This window comes from Chiloscyllium plagiosum, chromosome 13, assembly GCF_004010195.1.
Source record: "Chiloscyllium plagiosum isolate BGI_BamShark_2017 chromosome 13, ASM401019v2, whole genome shotgun sequence".
Lineage (NCBI taxonomy): Eukaryota > Metazoa > Chordata > Chondrichthyes > Orectolobiformes > Hemiscylliidae > Chiloscyllium > Chiloscyllium plagiosum.
Genome location: NC_057722.1, coordinates 77,145,780 through 77,161,270, shown reverse-complemented (window position 1 = coordinate 77,161,270; position 15,491 = coordinate 77,145,780). Strand labels below are relative to the sequence as shown.

The following is a 15,491-nucleotide window of genomic DNA, read 5'->3' as shown; positions in this document are numbered from 1 at the left end:
TGTGCATGTGGGTTGCGGGTGGGGGCTATGGCAATGGAAATGGTGGGGGGAGGGGCATCAAGGTGCAGCAGAGGAATAGTAATCAGGTAAGAAAGAGCAGGATAAGAAAGAAGAAAGAGCTTGACAACCTGTGATGATGCTGCCACTTTCATAAAGTTATTTTGCCCTTGGCTGTTTTTGAAGAGAGGCGGTAAAGGCAGAGGTGCTGAAGAGTATAGTTTAACAATGGCAGGGGAGTGGCCAGATCTCCCAGTTCAGGTTTTCTCTAGTTTGGTTTAGCTGTAGCAGTCACATGATATGAGTCCAGGAGAGTTGTAAGCTTCAGTAAAGAACTCTTCGGACTTTCTCTGAAACCTCTGAATGTTGTTCCCTCCTGCCTGTAAGAATCTGTGTTTGAATTTATCTTTTTGCTAAGAGGTGAGTTTGTGGGATGTTACTGAATTGGAATAGTTAATTAGCAATAGAACATAGAACACAGAGCATAGACATCACAGCGCTGTACAGGCCCTTCGGCCCTCAATGTTGTGCTGACCTATGGAATCAATCTCACACCCATCTAACCTACACTATTCCATTTTCATCCATATGTTTATCCAAAGACTATTTAAATGCCCTTAATGATGGCAAGTCCACTGTTGCTGCTTGTAGGGAATTCCACACCCCTACTACTCTCTGAGTAAAGAAACTTCCTCTGACATCTGTCCGATACCATTAGCCCTGTACTCTTTATTTGTGCTGCTCTTTCCAAAGTGAATCACCTCTCACTTTTCCGCATTAACCTCCACTTGTCACCTCTCAGCCCAGCTCTGCAGGTTATCTATGTCCCTCTGTAACCTGCAAAATCCTTCAGCGTTATCCACAACTTCACCGATCGTAGTGGCATCAGCTAATTTACTAACCCATCTTTTGATGCCCTCATCCAGGTCATTTATAAAAATGACAAATGGCAGTGGCCCCAAAACAGATCCTTGTAGTACACCACTAGTAATTGAACTCCAGGATGAACATTTCCCATCAACCACCACCCTCTATCTTCTTTCAGCAAGCCAATTTGTGATCCAAACTGCCAAATCACCCTCAATCCCATGCCTCTGTATACCTGCAGTCATTGTTTCTACCATTTTGTGCTCTAGCCTACCGTGGGGAGCCTTATCAAACGCCTTACTGAAATCCATATACACCACATCAACCGCTTTATCCTCATCCACCTGTTTGGTCACCTTCTCAAAAAACTCAGTAAGGCACAACCTACCCTTCACAAAACCGTATTGACTATCCTTAATCAACTTATTCCTTTCTAGATGATTATAAATCCTATCTTTTATAACCCTTTCCAGCACTTTACCCACAACCGAAGTAAAGCTCACTGGTCTACAATAGTCACTGTATCGGGTTAAGTTTTCCAATAATTAAGTTATTCTAAATTCTTCTATCGTTTCTATGTGTTTCAACTTCAGTGTTTAAATAAGCTTTATTTTAGTTAAAGCCGAGTGGTTTGACCAGCTGCATCGCACCCGGAACACTCACTTCACATTCACCTTTAAAATAAGAAAAGGTCAAGGGTACCTTCTTAAAATATTTTAAAGGGAGTATGGCGTGATCCATAACACAACCAGAGAAAGATTGAGGGTATGGGGTAGTGCTAATACATATGATTGTGAACATATTTACTCGATAAGGCTGGCGAAATTAGGGGATGTGGATGAGATGCGTTGGAGGGCATCTTTAACCACGTGGGAAGGGAAATTGCAGTCTCTAAAGAAGGAGGCCATCTGGTGTGTTCTATGGTGGCTAAAAGGACAGGAACAAGCAGTACATGCTCCTGTGAGGCAGCTCTGCAATTACAGGGCTGGTCTGATCCATCAACTTTCTTCCCACTCCACGGATCTCAATCCCAAGACTCAGAAAAACAACGCAATGTTGCTTTAAACAGAATCAATGTTGAAGCATCTCAAGCCCCTTTAGAATTTCAAACACACACAACCTTTTGCAAAGACATTTCTCCTGATTTCAGTCCAAAATGGTCACCATGTATCCTGCACTAGGTTCCCTGGACGTCGAGAACCACCTTGCAATGTTGACCCTGTTAAGGTGAGTCATGAAGAACGATAATAAAAACACCGGTCCCACTTCATCTGGAGTACTGCATCTAACTCTGAGCAAAGCGCTTGAAGGAGGATGGGAAGACTTTAGCCAGGCCACAGAACAGATTGGCAAGAACGTTTGCGGGAAATGAAGCATTTCAGTTTCCTCAATTGATCAGAGACGAGGGGGTGAGCCTCTGCGGAAAACACACTGAAAGGAGGATGTGATCAAATTGTTCCAAACCATGAAATGTCTCGACAGAGTAAACAGAGAGAAATTGTTCCCACTGATTTAAGAAAGATTTCAAATTAATCAAAGGTGATAAGAGATTTTTTTTGTGTAGTAAATGAGTAGGCCTGACCTCTCCGCCCACACCCCACTCCGGCCTATCACCCTCACCTTGACCGCCTTCCACCTATCGCATTCCCAACGCCCCTCCCCCAAGTCCCTCCTCCCTACCTTTTATCTTAGCCTGCTGGACACACTTTCCTCATTCCTGAAGAAGGGCTTATGCCCGAAACGTCGATTCTCCTGCTCCTTGGATGCTGCCTGACCTGCTGCACCTTTCCAGCAACACATTTTCAGCTCTGATCTCCAGCATCTGCAGTCCTCAGGATCTGGAAATGTCCAGCCAATGTCCAGTTTGGTAAAGGTAATTTCAATTGTGTTTTTCAAAAGGGACTTCAATTGACACCTAAAGAGAAATGAATTGGGCTTGGCAGAAAAAGGGGTAGAGGAATAGGACCAGGTGAGCTGCTGTTGCGGAGAGTTGGCACTAACATGATAGACCAAATGGCCTCCTCTGGTTCTGGAACAATTCTATGATTCTACAAGAGGACGACGTTCTCCGTGCCAATGAGATATAACGGCCATTCAGTTCATGAAGAGTCGTGGGATTTTGCTTTGTGCAAATTGAATCAACCACAAAGCTGACCGGAGTTGTGTGAGGGGCTACATAAACCTGAAGACGGGCTTATGCCCGAAACGTCGATTTTCCTGCCCCTCGGATGCTGCCTGGCCTGCTGTGCTTTTCCAGCACCACATTTTTACAACTCTGGTACTCTGCAGTCCTCACTTTCTCTCGGGCTACATAAACCCCTAATAGCTCCTCCTTTTACCAGCTGGGATGGCCCACACACCATGAGTTCAGTCTGTCTCAACTAGTTCAATAAAACAATGACCTGCATGTTGGTTTAGTGTAGAGGGAACACTGCCTTAACTGAGGCTGGACTTGTTTGGGGGAAGGTTTAACGTGATAGCAGGTGTTAGAAATGGGAAATAGAAAAACAACTCAATCTACAATCCTGAGGAATGAGAAATCAAAATCTCCACAAAATAAACAACAGAACTTCATTCTCCCCGAAGCAATATCATTAACTACTCCCAGGCTGCTTTTGGCAGCAGTTTTGAAGCATAAAGAACAGAAATACCAGAATCTTATTAAAATATATTTGATACATAAGTTGGTACATGAGCTGATCTCTTTCTACAACATTCATTACATACATTCATTCGAATGATCCCTGTTTTGGAGGGATTGTCTCATGTCCAAAGGCTAAACAGGCTGGGACTCTACTCACTGGTGTTTACAAGACGGAGAGATGATCTTACTGAAACATATCGGATTCTTAAGGGGCTTGCCAGGTAACTGCCCAATGTTTCTCCTCATGGGAGGGACTAGGACCTGAAGGCATAGTCTCAGGATACAGATTTGAGACTGACATGAGGAGGAAATTCTTTTCCCAGAGTATTGAGAATCTTTGGAACTCGGCCACAGAGAGCTGTAAGGAGAGAATTCTTATAAATAATGCTGCGATTGATAGATTCTTGATCAGTCAGAGAATCAAGGGTTACAGGGAAAAGGCTGGAAAGTGGATATGAGGAATGTCGGATGAGCCATGATCCTAATGAGCGGCAGCATAGCTTGAGGGGCCAAATGGCCTACTCCTGTTCCTATATCTTAGGTAAAAATACAAATGGATATATTTATTTGATGAGTAACAAAGGGAAATTAAATCTTAATTTTAGCAGGGAGAATATTATTGTATTGTATTGTATCTCAATGCCATAACTACTCACTTGCAAGGTGTTATCCTCCAGAGCTACAATTCTGACAAGAGAGGGAGACAAATTGGAAAGGAGAGAGAGAGAGAGAGAGAGAGAGAGAGAGAGAGAGAGAGATTGATGACCAGAAATATGTGATAGTGCCAACACATAAGATTGTGAACACATTCACTCTGCAAAGCTGGGGAAATTAAGCAGAAAAATGCAGCCAGACACTCCTTTGAATGTGCTGGAGGTGGCAATCTGTTGTTTGATGCTGATCATGGGACACCACATCCAGCAATTTTAACAACGTTGCTGCCTGCTATTCAAACACAAGCTGGGAGGTGGCGAATTTCCTGGTTGTTTCCTATCTAGATTTGTCAAACAAATGTATATAATTCATGTAGAACATGAGAAACTGAAATGAATCTATTAAAAATATTGCTCAGAGGAATTTTAGCCTGCAGGAGATGCAATTATACATGAGACATGGAAACCAAGGGAAATACACAGGCATACAAAGGTGAACAGACTCCCAGAAGGATTGGCGTAAACTAAATTACGGATGCTGGAGATTTGAAACGAAAACAGATATTTCCAGCTATACTCGGCAGGTGTGGCAGTGTCTGTGGGAAGAAGGCAGTGTTAATGTTTCGAGTCCAATGTGACTCTTCAGCAGAACCATCAGAAAAGATAACTGCTTCCTCCCCACAGTTGCTGCCAGCCCTGCTGAGTTTCACCCGCAATTTCTGCTTTAGTCTCAAGGGATTGGCAATTGGAAAGATGGGAGACAGGAAAGTAGAAAGAGGGGGAGTACATGAATTGGAATACTTTGCATTCATAGTCCATATTCATTTTAAAAATCTGATGTTTGTTTAACCTATCCGTAAGCTTTTCATGGCATGCTGTTGCTGTGATCTAACAGACAGCAAGTGAGTGCCACAAGGATCGGTGCGGTCCACTACTTTGTCATTTATGTGAGCATAAGAGGTACAGATAGTAAGTTGAATTGAATTTATTGTCACATGTACCGAGGCACAGTGAAAAGCTTTGTCTTGCGAGCAATACAAGCAAATCATAGAGTTAAGTCGCATAGATAGTAAATAATAGGTAAACAGCGGCAAAAACAAAACACAGGTACAGACAAATGTTAAATGTTTGAGAATCCATTCAGTATTCTAACAACAGTACAGTAGAAATTGTTGAAAAACTGGGTGGTGCATATGTTCAGGCTTCTGTGCCTTCTCCCCGATGGTAGAGAAACACTGCCAGGGTGGGATGGATCTTTGAGAATGCTGGCGGCCTTTCCTTGACAGAGGGCCTGGTAGATGGATTCTATAGATGGGAGGGTGGCCTTTGTGATTGTCTGGGCCGAGTTCACCACTCTCTGTAACTGTCTCCAATCTTGAATGGTACAATTGCCATACCAGGTAGTGATACATCCAAACACAATGCTCTCGATGGCGCACCTATACAAGTTGGTAAGGGTATTCACCGTCATGCCAAATTTCCTCAGCTGCCTGAGGAAGAAGAGACGTTGTTGGGCCTTTGTAACCAGTGCATCCACATGAAGAGCACAAGAAAGCTTGTTGTGGATGACCACTCCCAGGAGCTTGACACTCTCCACTCGTTCCACCTCTTGCTGTTAATGTGTAAGTTTGCAGATGACACCAAAATTGGAAGTGTATTTGACAGCGAAAAAGGTTACCTCAGATTACAATGAGATCTTGATCAGATGAGCCAATGGGCTGAGAAGTGGCAGATGGAGGTTAATTTAGATATATGCGAGGTGTTGCAGTTTGGAAAAGCAAATATTAGCAAGACTAACACACTTAATGGAAAGGTCCTAGGGAATGTTGCTGAACAAAGAGACCTTGGAGTGCAGGTTCATGGCTCCTTGAGAGTGGAGTCACATGTAGAAAGGATAGTGAAGGAGGAGTTTGGTATGCTTTCCTTTATTGGTCAGAGTATTGAGTACAGGAGTTGGGAGGTCATGTTGCGGCTGTACAGGACATTGGTTAGGCCACTGTTGGAATATTGTGTGCAATCCTGGTCTCCTTCCTATCGGAAAGATGTTGTGAAACTTGAAAGGGTTCAGATAAGATTTACAAGGATGTTGCCAGGGTTGGAGGATTTGAGCTATAGGGAGAGGTTGAACAGGCTGGGGCTGTTTTCCCTGGAGCGTCGGAGGCTGAGGGATGACCTTATAGAGCTTTATAAAATCATGAGGGGCATGGATAGGATAAATAGACAAAGTCTCTTCCCTGGAGTGTGGGAGTCCAAAACTAGAGGACAGAGGTTTAGGGTGAGAGGGGAAAGATATAAAAGAGACCTAAGGGGCAACTTTTTCCCGCAGAGCATGGTATATGTATGGAATGGGCTGCCACAGGAAGTGGTGGAGGCTATTAAGATTTTAACATTAGGGCCAACCCTAACCCTATTGCAGGTACGCCATCGAGAGCATTCTGTCTGGATGTATCATTACCCATTCAAGATCGGAGACAGTTACAGAGAGTGGTGAACTCGGCCCGGACAATCACAAAGGCCACCCTCCCATCTATAGAATCCATCAATCAGGCCCTCTGTCAAGGAAAGGCCGCCAGCATTCTCAAAGATCCATCCCACCCTGGCAATGTTTTTCTATAACCTCTACCATCGGGGAGAAGGTACAGAAGTCTGAACACTCGCATCAGCCGGTTTCAAAACAGTTTCTACCCTCCTGTTGTTAGAATACTGAATGGACTCTCAAATTCTTAGCATTCGCCTGTACCTGTGTTTTTGTTTTTGCTGCTATTTCCCTATTATTTATTTATCTTTGCTACTTAACTCTATGATCTGCCTGTATTGCTCGCAAGACAAAGCTTTTCACTGTGCCTTGGTACATGTGACAATAAAATCAATTCAATGCAATTCAATTCAATGAATAAGAAGTGTTTAGAAGGATATGGGCCGGGTGCTGGCAGGTGGGACTAGATTTATTGGGATATCTGGTCAGCATGGACGAGTTGGGCTGAAGGGTCATTTCCGTGCTGTACATTTCTATGACTCTATGCTATGTTACCAGGTTGTTACAGACTTGAGTGTTAATTTGTGTTGCGTTTTGTTTAATTTTAATCTTGATTGAAAATATTTTGCTTCACTTTGGTCAAATGATAATTGGAATAGGGCAAGCTAGGTCATTATAAAATGCTGGAATCTGAGCAGGTGGATATTTTTGATTGAAAATTCATGACTAATTGAATGTAATACTTTGTCTGAAGCTGTGTTCTTACATGAGTCATCAGAGCTGCACATCTATTCCTTAACGCTCAATTAAATCTTCAATCCTTTTGAAGAAATTGCTCTCTGTTCAGCACTAGAACTTAACAGCCTTTTAAATTCGGAATGAAATTTATGACATGTGAAACTGGCTCTTAAAATAACTTGGCAAATGTACTTCTGCCTTTGTCCTGTTGTATTAAAAGGCCTTTCTGAATAAAAAAACTTCCAGAAACTGCTGGACTTCTGATGACTAGCCTCACATCCAGTTTTCACAAAAGTCACAAAGCTCTGATTTGGCTTCACATCCTGAGATTCACACTCAGTGCCATGTACTGCTGTATCAACACACAAAACCTCGCTTTCTCCATCAGCACTGCCTCACGCTAGTGTATGGCTGCCCTGAACCCAACTCTACTTCGTCCTCATTAAAAACCAAAAGAACTACAGATGTTGTAAATCAGAAACAAAAACTGAAGTTGATGGAAAAGCTCAGCAGGTCTGACAGCATCCAATCATAGAATCCCTACAGTGTGGAAACAGACCATTTGGCCCGACAAGTCCACACCAACCCTCTAAAGAGTAACCCACCCAGACCTATTCCCTTACCGTATTACTCTACATTTACCCCTGACTAATGGCCGAACCTACACATCCCTGAACACTCTGGGCAGTTTAGCATGACCAATCCACCCGAACCTACACATCTTTGGATTGTGGGAGGAAACCGGAGCACCCAGAGGAAACCCATGGGGAGAATATGTAAACTCCAACCAGACGGTCACCTGACGCTGGAATCAAACCTGGGACCCTGACGCTGTGAGGTATCAGTGTTAACCACTGAGCCACCATGCTGCCCCAATTGATGATGGCAACACTGGAATCAGAGTATTACAGAGTATAGACTTCATGAACTGCATAATCTGCATATGGCTGGCACAATCTCCCTGCACTAATACCCTCACCAAAACACTGCTCACCCTGCTCAGGAACAAACAGAGTCATCGAGCTGTGCAGCATGGAAACAGACCTTTCAGTCCAACACGTCCATGCTGACCAAATATCCTAAATTAATCTAGTCCCATTTGCAAGAAGGATATTTGCATATCCCTCCAAACCCTTCATATCACATACCCATTCAGACACCTTTTAAATGTAATTGTACCTGGAACAGAGGAGAGTCGTGGAGGCTATGGAACTTGAATTTTGCTAAGCCCATTGACAGTAGAAGGCCCACTATCCCCTGACAATGTTGCCTCAGCATCTCCAGTACAGGGAGGGGGACAGCTTCCCATCCTCTCCCCCCACCCTCCCTGCCCCAGGCTCCGTTAATGAAGAACACCCATAAGCACTGAGTCTCAAAACATTGCCATCCTAACTTTGACAATGTTTGAAAGGACCAAGTCATTTTCCACCAGTAGATCTATAAAGTTACTTTCATGAAGCATGTTTGAGGGGATTGATCCCCAAACCCTCATGATCCTCACGAATGGTGAAATAGGCTTGAGGGGCCGAATGGCCTGCTCCTACCTTTCATGCAACAATATACAACACAGAGCAGCTTGCAGTGATTTTTCTGTTTCGATATCTAGCATGGCTTTATTGTCTATTTGGCAGTACAGCCTTGATGAGACTCTCCTGTTGTGGACTTTTTAAATGGACTACTCCAAGCCTTGGAGAGAGTGAGGGCAGCAGATGCTGGAGGTCAGAGTTGAGAGTGTGGTGCTGGAAAAGCACAGCAGTTCAGGCAGCATCCGAGGAGCAGGAGAATCGATTTTTCAGGCAAAAGCCCTTCTTCAGGAAGCATGCTTCCTGAAAAGGTGCCTTTCCCTGAAACGTTGATTCTCCTGCTCCAAGCCTTGGCTCTTCCACTGGGTCAGAGTCTCTCAGAGTCTGCAGAGCTGGATAAGTTTAACAAATGTTCAGAAATGCACATTTTCAATTTGTGGGAAGCTGCAGTGTGCAATGACTGTTCCATCTGTTTCTAACCTCCGCAATATTCAACATACCAGCATCTACTAGTTAAATTTATTAACATTCAAAGAATTTGATGATTCATGCCGAGAGAATATTAATTCATTGTCATGTTTTCAAAGAGGCTAATGTTTACAGAAGACAATGTTTTCATATCAGAGGGACAACTACGTCTGTATCAAATATATCTAAAATCACATGCAAAAGCAACATGTGAACAGGGGCTCACTTGGTACTATTGTGAGCTGAACAATGCACTCCAATATTTGTGTTGTTTGATATTAACAGGGTGGGCATTAGTCCCCTGCCAGGTTATAAAGTGTGTGAAAGTGAGGAGTGCAGTTGCTGGAGATCAGAGTCAAGATTAGAGTGATGCTGGAAAAACACAGTAGGTCAGGCAGTATCCGAGGAGCAGGAAATAGATGTTTCAGGCAGGAACCCTTCATCAGGAATCTAGGTTATAAAATGTAGCAACCCAAAGTGCTACTGTGGCTGCCTATTTTCTGATTGATGTTCCGAACGGTCCAAGATGTTGCCAGAATGGTGGGTTAGGTTCTGCCCCATCAGAGCTCATCTGCCCCAGGCTGGTGGCATTATGTTCTCCGTGTACTTTTCACCTTTATCCTTTTCATCTACATTTTCGAGGCCGGAGCTGTGTCAGTGGGACTGTACTGTCATCAGCACAGACAGGGACTCCAGGCAGAGGGGACAGTGCCCAGGATGGGGACTCCGGGCAAAGGGGACGCTGCCCAGGGGCAGGGACTCCGGGCAGAGGGGACGGTGCCCAAGACGGGGACTCTGGGTAGAGGGGACGGTGCCCTGGATGGGGACTCCAGGCAGAGGGGACGGTGCCCAGGGGTAGGGAGTCTGGGTGGAGGGGACAGTGCCCTGAGGCAGGGAGTCCAGGCAGAGAGAACGGTGCCCGGGGGCAAGGTGTCCAGGCGGAGTGGACGGTGCCCGGGAGCAGGGAGTCCAGGCGGAGGGGACGGTGCCCGGGGGCAGGGAGACCGGGAAGAGTGGACGGTGCCTGGGGGCAGGGAGACCGGGCAGAGTGGACGGTGCCCAGGGGGCAGGGACTCCGGGCAGAGTGGACGGTGCAGGGGGCAGGGACTCCGGGCGGAGGGGACGGTGCGGGGGGCAGGGACTCTGGGCGGAGGGGATAGTGCAGGGGGCAGGGAGTCCGGGCGGAGGGGACATTGCCCGGGGGCAGGGACTCTGGGCGGAGGGGACGGTGCCCAGGGCTAGGGACTCCGGGCGGAGGGGACAGTGCCCGGGGTGAGGACTCTAGGCGGAGGGGACGGTGCCCGGGGCCTGGTGTGTTGGCAGGGTGGGTGAGGTGGCAGTGGTATCAGAGCCAGGATCTCCTGGAGCATTGCCCGTTGTCATTGCTGTTCACCGAGCACGACTCCTTCAGGCCCAGGACAGCTCACAGAGAGCTCAGAGAAGCTGTGGAGCTGTGTCTGAGATCCCCATTTGAACAGATGGTATTTAAGCAATTTCTTTTTATCCTTATTGTAACTCAAAATGGCACCGGATTGGGGTGACAAAAACCCTTTTCACAGTGTCTTCAAGATATATGCAACAATAAATAAATCATTCAAATCATTCATTCATCCATTCGATGACCACCATCACTGAGTACCACTCCTCTTGAGCATGTGCCCACCTCAACTCAGCTCCACATTTCAGTCTGGGTGGTCACAGCCCTGTTTTCTGGGAGCACAGTGTCATTCTTAGGGCTCCACTGCACAGCTACAGGTTCTGGGAAAGACCGCTCAGCTTCTTTTTCACATTTCCTGCCACGTTGTATATTTTAATGTTCAATAGGCACATCAGTGAATGGGTGAACATGTAAATGGGTGAACTGGGTGTGTGAGGGTATTAGTGAATGGGTGAGTTGGTGGATGAGCGTATGGGTAGATTGTACGAGAAGGGAGTTGGACAAGGTGGGCACTCTGGTTCGGGCCTTGTCAAGCCAGGACTAGGAGGTGTGGGTATTAGCCAGTTGAGGGGTGGTAGCTGGATAGTCTATTAGGAATGCAGTCAATAGGGATAGTCAGGGATTGGTTGGGAACGTAGTTAGGTTGGGTCAGGGACTAGTCTGAGGGTGGGGTTTAGACAGCAGTGATAGGGGAGATGGTTTAGGGTAAGGTTGTGGTTGGGAAGGAGTGACTGGGTTGGAGTCCAGAAAATGGTGGGATACAGTAAAGGGCTGGATCTGGGTGGGAATCTCTTTAGAGGGTCAGTGTGGACCTGATGGACCGAATGTCTCCTTTGCGGTGTAGGGATTCTATGATTCCATTTCCTGGGTAACTGGCCTGGTAGGAACATGAAACTGTTCCGGGGCACTGAGCGAAGTTCAAACTTCCTGATCGAGGTCAGAATGGGGGCATCTTCAAGATCCTAATCTACACTGGGAGCAACACTCCACTGTTCGTATATTCCACACACGCTGATCAGAGTGCCAGTGCGGAGTTCAGCAGGCAATGGGAGTGCCAGTGTATATCACAGCTGGTGATGGTAGTGCCAGTGCGGATCACAGCTGGCGATGGGAGTGCCAGTGCGGATCACAGCTGGCGATGGGAGTGCCAGTGTATATCACAGCTGGTGATGGTAGTGCCAGTGCGGATCACATCTGGCGATGGGAGTGCCAGTGTGGATCACAGCTGGTGGTGGGAATGCCAGTGTGGATCACAGCTGGCGATAGGAGAGCCAGTGTATATCACAGCTGGTGATGGTAGTGCCAGTGCGGATCACATCTGGCGATGGGAGTGCCAGTGTATATCACAGCTGGTGATGGTAGTGCCAGTGCGGATCACATCTGGCGATGGGAGTGCCAGTGTTGATCACATCTGGCGATGGCAGTGCCAGTGTTGATCACAGCTGGCGATGGGAGTGCCAGTGCGGATCACAGCTGGCGATGGGAGTGCCAGTGTGGATCACAGCTGGTGATGGTAGTGCCAGTGCGGATCACATCTGGCAATGGGAGTGCCAGTGTATATCACAGCTGGTGATGGTAGTGCCAGTGCGGATCACATCTGGCGATGGGAGTGCCAGTGTTGATCACATCTGGCGATGGGAGTGCCAGTGCGGATCACATCTGGCGATGGGAGTGCCAGTGTGGATCACAGCTGGCGATGGGAGTGCCAGTGTGGATCACAGCTGGCGATGGGAGAGCCAGTGCAGGTACAGCGGGCGATGGGAGTGCCAGTGTTGATCACAGCTGGCGATGGGAGTGCCAGTGTGGATCACAGCTGGCGATGGGAGTGCCAGTGCGGATCACAGCTGGTGATGGGAGTGCCAGTGCGGATCACAGCTGGTGATGGGAGTGCCAGTGTTGATCACAGCTGGTGATGGGAGTGCCAGTGTTGATCACAGCTGGCGATGGGAGTGCCAGTGCGGATCACATCTGGCGATGGGAGAGCCAGTGCGGATCACAGCTGGTGATGGGAGAGCCAGTGCGGATCACAGCTGGCGATGAGAGTGCCATTGCAGATCACAGCTGGCGATGGGAGAGCCAGTGCAGGTACAGCGGTCGATGGGAGTGCCAGTGTGTATTCCTGAAGAAGGGCCTGTGCCCGAAACGTCGAGTCTCCTGTTCCCTGGATGCTGCCTGACCTGCTGTGCTGTTCCAGCAATAAAGTTTCAACCAGTGTGTATCACAGCTGGCGATGGGAGAGCCAGTGCATGTACAGCTGGCGATGGGAGTGCCAGTGTGTATCACAGCTGGTGATGGGAGTGCCAGTGCAGGTACAGTGGGCGATGGGAGTGCCGGTGTGTATCACAGCTGGCGATGGGAGAGCCAGTGTTGATCACAGCTGGCGATGGGAGTGCCAGTGTGTATCACAGCTGGCGATGGGAGTGCCAGTGTGTATCACAGCTGGCGATGGGAGAGCCAGTGTTGATCACAGCTGGTGATGGGAGAGCCAGTGCAGGTACAGTGGGCGATGGGAGTGCCGGTGTGTATCACAGCTGGCGATGGGAGAGCCAGTGTTGATCACAGCTGGCGATGGGAGTGCCAGTGTGTATCACAGCTGGCGATGGGAGTGCCAGTGCGGATCATAGCTGGCGATGGGAGAGCCAGTGCAGGTACAGCTGGCGATGGGAGTGCCAGTGCAGGTACAGCTGGCGATGCGAGAGCCAGTGCGGATCACAGCTGGCGATGGGAGAGCCAGTGCAGGTACAGCTGGCGATGGGAGTGCCAGTGTGTATCACAGCTGGCGATGGGAGTGCCAGTGTGTATCACAGCTGGCGATGGGAGAGACAGTGCAGGTACAGCTGGCGATGGGAGAGCCAGTGCAGGTAAGTGCAGGTACAGCTGGCGATGGGAGAGCCAGTGCAGGTACAGCTGGCGATGGGAGAGCCAGTGCGGATCACAGCTGGCGATGGGAGAGCCAGTGCAGGTACAGCTGGCGATGGGAGTGCCAGTGCAGATTACAATACTGAGCTTCTTTGTCAGAAATCACTGCTACACACGGACCTCAGAAGTCCGCACTGAAAGAAAACAAATTGGTGGGAACTCCGACTACAAGTTGTTCATCCAATTTCTGATGACCTGGAACAGGATGCCTATTTGTAGGAACCCTATTTATATCTTCTTATTTACCTAATGTTGAGATTATTTATTATCGAGACCTGTGGCAATATGGTTTACTCTTAAATGCCCTCTCAAACGGCTAAGCAAGTATCAAAGCATAAGAATGGCTAGGAAGAGGGATGCAAGTAGATGCACACCCTGGCATTGACCTCGGTATATTAAACAACCACCCTCTGGACCCTGCAAAGTCCTCCTTCCCCATTACCTGAGGATTTGTGTCCAAAATATGAGACATATCCCCCAGAGACTAGTCAAGCAACAATCTTATATAGTCACACTCCCCAAATTAAACCTTACTATGTCTCAGACACCACTATCTCCATCCCTGAATAAGTCCTGATAAGGTCACACTCCCGGAATTAAACCTTACTATGTCCCTGACACAACCATCACCACTCCGGAATAGGTCCTGTCCCACTGGCAGGACAGATCCAGCAGAGGGGGTGGCACAGTGGGATACAGTTGGGAGGGAGTTGCTCTGGGAGTCCCCAGCATTGACTCTGGACCCCATGAAGTCTTATGCCTTCATGTTAAACATGGGCAAGGGAACCTCCTGCTGATTACCATGTACCATCCTCCCTCAGCTGATCAATGTTGAACAACACTTGGGGGAAGCCCTGAGGGTGGCAAGGGCACAGAATGGGTGCGGGGTTTCAATGTCCATCAGCAAGGGCAGTTTGGTACCATGTGACTGTCCAGCTAAGGCAAATCCTAAAGGATGTTGCTGCCAGACTGGGTCTGTTACTGGTGTGAGACAAGAACCTACCTGACTTTATCCTCACCAATCTGTCGGTCACAGATATATACTACTGGCAGGAATGACCAATATACCATCCTTAAGGAGACAACATTCTCACTTCACATTGAGGACACTTTCATCATGTCATGTGGCATAAGCAATTTAAAATGTATTCCATTTAACAAACAACTAGATAGATCTCTAGCAACTTAAGACTGGGCATCAATGAGGCACTGTGGGCCACCAACGAGGCGTGTGGGCCACCAACAGCAGCAAAATTGTGCTCCTGCACAATCTGTAACCTCATGGCCCAGCATATCCCCCACTCAACCATTACCATCAAGCCAGGGGATCAAGGAGAAAGTGAGGTCTGCAGATGCTGGAGATCAGAGCTGAAAATGTGTTGCTGGAAAAGCGCAGCAGCTCAGGCAGCATCCAAGGAACGTCGATTCTCCTGTTCCTTGGATGCTGCCTGACCTGCTGCGCTTTTCCAGCAACACATTTTCAGCCAGGGGATCAACTCTGGTTCAATGCACAGTGCAGGAGGGGCGGCCAGGAGCAGCACCGTGAAGATGAGGTGTCAACCTGGTGATGTTACAAATCAGAATGAGTTGCGTGCTAAATTGCATAATCAGCCAGTGACAGACAGAGCTACGTGATCCCACAACCAACGGATCAGATCTAAGCGCTGCAGTGCTGTTACATCCAGTTGTGAATGGTGGTGGACAATTAAACAACTCTGGGGCAGCACGGTGGCTCAATGGTTAGCACCACTGCCTCACAGCACCAGGG

The 15,491-nt window shown here is 47.6% G+C and overlaps 1 protein-coding gene across 1 annotated transcript in view; it reads right to left on the bottom strand.

Annotated features, from left to right (window-relative positions):
• LOC122555670 (sodium/hydrogen exchanger 9-like) overlaps positions 1-15,491 on the bottom strand; it is a 451,890-nt gene that overhangs the window by 126,237 nt on the left and 310,162 nt on the right. The gene's annotated exons all lie outside the window — the stretch shown is intronic.